Source organism: Arachis stenosperma, chromosome 6 (assembly GCF_014773155.1).
Source record: "Arachis stenosperma cultivar V10309 chromosome 6, arast.V10309.gnm1.PFL2, whole genome shotgun sequence".
NCBI lineage: Eukaryota > Viridiplantae > Streptophyta > Magnoliopsida > Fabales > Fabaceae > Arachis > Arachis stenosperma.
In genome coordinates, this window is record NC_080382.1 from 118,116,980 (window position 1) to 118,121,777 (window position 4,798).

The following is a 4,798-nucleotide window of genomic DNA, read 5'->3' on the forward strand; positions in this document are numbered from 1 at the left end:
TAGTTCCCTATAAATAGGACCTTTTACTATTGTATTTTCATCTTTTGATCATGTTTTTATGATTGAACCCTCTTTGGGAGGCTGGCCTCATGGCCATGCCTAGACCTTGTTCTTATGTATTTTCAACGGTGGAGTTTCTACACACCATAGATTAAGGTGTGGAGCTCTGCTGTACCTCGAGTATTAATGCAATTACTATTGTTCTTCTATTCAATTCCGCTTGTTCTTGTTCCAAGATATCACTTGTTCCTCAACTTGATGAATGTGATGATTCGTGACACTCATCATCATTCTCAACTATGAACGTGTGACTGACAACCACCTCCGTTCTACCTTAGATTGGGTGGATATCTCTTGGATTCCTGATACACGACGCATGGTTGATCGCCTGACAACCGAGCACTCGCCTGACAACCGAGCCAGCCATTCCGTGAGATCAGAGTCTTCGTGGTATAAGCTAGAATTGATGGCGGCATTCAAGAGAATCCGGAAGGTCTAAACCTTGTCTGTGGTATTCTAAGTAGGATTCAATGATTGAATGACTGTGACGAGCTTCAAACTCGCGATTGTGATTCCGACATGATCGAGAACCGACAGCTGGATAGCCGTGCTGTGACAGGGTGCGTTGAACATTTCCACTGAGAGGATGGGAGGTAGCCACTGACAACGGTGAAACCCTTGCATACAGCTTGCCATGGAAAGGAGTAAGAAGGATTGGATGAAGACAGTCGGAAAGCAGAGAGACGGAAGGGACAAAGCATCTCCATTCGCTTAACTGAAATTCTCACCAATGAATTGCATAAGTATCTCTATCTTTATCTTTATGTTTTATTCATCATCTATACCCATTTGAGTCTGCCTGACTGAGATTTACAAGGTGACCATAGCTTGCTTCATACCAACAATCTCTGTGGGATCGACCCTTACTCGCGTAAGGTTTATTACTTGGACGACCCAGTACACTTGCTGGTTAGTTGTGCGAAGTTGTGATAAAGAGTTGAGATTGCAATTGTGCGTACCATGTTGATGGCGCCATTGATGATCACAATTTCGTGCACCATTGCTCCATCCCTAGTGATCTTGAGGCATCTCCGGAATTTCTTGATGAGGGAATTCCTCATGCTCTTATTGAGGTCCATGAGTAGGCTCTTTTATTTGCTCTATCCTTTTCTTAGTGATGGGCTTGTCCTCTTCAATGAGGATGTCTTCCTCTATGACAATTCCAGCTGAATTGTATAGGGATCACCTTTTTCTTGGCCACAACTTCATAGAAGTGGTCTTGATGGACCTTTGAAATGAATCTTTCCATCTCCCCTGACTCAGAGGTGGAAGCTTTTGTCTTCCCTTTCTTTTTTCTAGAGGTTTCTCCGGCCTTAGGTGCCATAAATGGTTATGGAAAAACAAAAAAAGCAATGCTTTTGTCACACCAAACTTAGAAGGTTTGCTCGTCCTCGAGCAAAAGAAGAAAGAAAAAAGGGGAAGAAAAAGAAAATGGAGGAGATTGAGGGATAGATAGAGAGGTGAGGTAGGTGGGGTTTTGGGGAAGGGATATGGAGGTGATTGTGAAGAGAATATAGGGAAGAGGATATGATTTGATTGGTGAGTAAGAGAGAGAGAGGGGTAGGGTAGGTGGAGATCCTGTGGGGTCTACAGATCCTGAGGAGTCAAGGATTTATCATCCCTGCTCCTATTAGGCGTGTAAAACGCCCTTGCTGTGCAATCCTGGCATTTAACGCCAGATTGTTGCTTGTTTCTGGCGTTAAACGCCAGCTTTTATTCCTTTCGTGACGTTAAATGCCAGGTTGTAACCTGTTTCTGGCATTTAACGCCAGATTGTAGCCTGTTTCTGGCGTTTAACGCAAGTCTGGTGCTTGTTTCTGGCGTTTAACGCCCAGAATGGTGCCAGACTGGGTGTTAAACGCCCATTCTGCTAAACGCCAGTAAGTCTCTCCTCCAGGGTGTGCTATTGTTAATGTTTTTTATTTTTCTTAAATTTTTACAATTGTTTTTGTGACTCCACATGATCATCAACCTAAAAAAAGGAAAAAACATAGATAAATAAAATTGGGTTGCCTCCCAATAAGCGCTTCTTTAATGTCAATAGCTTGACAGTAAGCTCTCATGGAGCCTCACAGATGTTCAGAGAATTGTTAGAACCTCCCAACACCCAACTTAGAGTTTGACTGTGTGGGCTCTGTTTGACTCTGTATTTAGAGAAGCTTTTCATGCTTCCTCTCCATGTGTATAGAAGGAAAACCTTGAGTCCTAAACACAAGGTAGTCCTCATTCAATTGAAGGACCAACTCTCCTCTGTCAACATCAATCACAGCTTTTGCTGTGGCTAGGAAAGGTCTACCAAGGATGATTGATTCATCCTCATCTTTTCCAGTGTCTAGGATTATGAAATCAGCAGGGATGTAAAGGCCTTTGACCTTTACTAGCACGTCTTCTACCTATCCATAAGCCTTTTTCATGGATTTATCTGCCATCTCTAATGAGAATTTGGCAGCCTGTACCTCAAAGATTCCCAGTTTCTCCATTACAGAGAGTGGCATTAAGTTTATGCATGACCCCAGGTCACACAGAGCCTTCTCAAAGGTCATGGTGCCTATGGTACAAGGAATTAGGAATTCACCACGATCCTATTTCTTTTGAGGTAAAGTGTACTGAACCCAGGTATTCAGTTCATTAATGAGCAATAGAGGCCCATCCTCCCAAGTCTCATTTCCAAATAGCTTGGCATTCAGCTTCATGATTGCTCCTAAATACTGGGCAACTTGCCCTTCAACAATGTCTTCATCTTCTTCAGAAGATGAATAGTCATCAAAGCTCACGAATGGTAAAAGGAGGCCCAATGGAATTTTCACGTCCTCCTCCTCCTCTGTGCATTCGGCCATACCAAGTAAGGTTATGGCCTTGCACTCTCTTTTGGGGTTCTCTTCTATATTGCTTGGGAGAGTACTAGGAGGAGTTTTAGTGACTTTTTTACTCAGCTGGCCCACTTGTGCCTCCAAATTCCTAATGGAGGACCTTGTTTTATTCATGAAACTTAGAGTGGCCTTAGATAGATCAGAGACTATGTTTGCTAAGCTAGAGGGACTCTGCTCAGAATTCTCTGTCTGTTACTGAGAGGATGATGGAAAAGGCTTGCTATTACTAAACCTGTTTCTTCCACCATTATTAAAGCCTTGTTGGGGCTTTTGTTGATCCTTCCAGGAGAAATTTGGATGATTTCTCCATGAGGGATTATAGGTGTTTCCATAGGCTTCACCCATGTAATTCACCTCTGCCATAGCAGGGTTCTCAGGATCATAAGCTTCTTCTTCAGAAGATGCTTCTTTAGTACTGTTGGATGCATTTTGCAATCCATTAAGACTCTGAGAAATCATATTGACTTGCTGAGTCAACATTTTGTTCTGAGCCAATATGGAATTCAGAGCATCAATTTCAAGAACTCCCTTCCTCTGAGGCATCCCATTACTCACAGGATTTCTTTCAGAAGTGTACATGAACTAGTTATTTGCAACCATGTCAATGAGTTCCTGAGCTTCTGCAGGCGTTTTCTTCAGGTGAATAGATCCACCTGCAGAATGGTCTAATGACATCTTAGCCAATTCAGACAGACCATCATAGAATATATCCAGGATGGTCCATTTTGAAAGCATGTCAGAAGGATACTTTTTGGTCAGTTGCTTGTATCTCTCCCAAGCTTCATAGAGGGATTCACCTTCTTTCTGTCTAAAGGTTTGAACATCCACTCTAAGTTTGCTCAGCTTTTGAGGAGGAAAGAACTTGGCTAAGAAATTTGTGACCAGCTTATCCCAAGAGTTCAGACTATCTTTAGGTTGAGAGTCCAACCATACTCTAGCTCTGTCTCTTACAGCAAAAGGGAAAAGCATAAGCCTGCAACAAGGTTCTGGGGTGCGTATGCACGCGACCCAGTTCTTTTCTAAACCTTTTGCTTTCAATCTCTTTATATTCCCAACAAGCTCGTAACCTTCCGAGATGTTATTTCACGCTTAGAAACCCCCAATTTCATCCCTTAAATGTTAAATTGATATAGAATGCCTAGCAAATGAGAGTAAGCTAAGGGAGAGGGTAACTTGTGGGTGAAAAAAGGGGATGTTATGAAGAGATGTGATGAAATTGTATGTTGTCTTTTGGGCTATCTTTTGGGAAATTCCTTTATATATGTTTGTATACTATTATGCTCTGACCGGTTATCTTCACAAACCGAGTCCTGGGCCTTGATATATGTATTGTTGGCACTCTTCTATGTATCTTCTCATGATAGCTTGTCCCATATCCGTTTCATTTACGTCATTGATCGGAGTGTTGCGATTCTCGACTTATCAGTTTTGTTTTACCCACTTTTCTTCAAAGGCTTATAGTTAAAAATATTTTTGCAATACTATACGTACTAAATTTTATTTTTTTAGAGGTCGTAATACCTCGTCACCTCTGTTTTATGACTTAAGCATAAGACTCTGTGTGGTAGGGTGTTACGCGACGTCCCCTGAAGGTTGGAGCCATGAGTCAAAGTGACATCCTCTAGTTTGGTGCGTACACGAACTCTATAATCTCCACCTTCAACTCTGATTAGAAACAATAAGAATCAGAAGAAGATACAAAAATAGAATTAGTGAACGGAGGAGCCAAAAAGAAGAGGAACTAAAGATGAAGAAGAAGAATAGAAAAAAATGGAAACATAGAATGAAGAGAAAACATAAATCATGAGAATGAATTTTTTTACATTTGATCTTGAATTCAAAATTCAAAATTTGAAATTTTAGGGGGC

General features: G+C 41.5%; 1 non-coding gene across 1 annotated transcript; it reads left to right on the plus strand.

Annotated features, from left to right (window-relative positions):
* Positions 1-3,659: 3,659 nt before the first annotated feature.
* Positions 3,660-3,767, plus strand: LOC130937981 (small nucleolar RNA R71). The gene has a single exon (XR_009069167.1). It is a non-coding gene; the product is annotated as a small nucleolar RNA R71 (small nucleolar RNA).
* Positions 3,768-4,798: the final 1,031 nt, after the last annotated feature.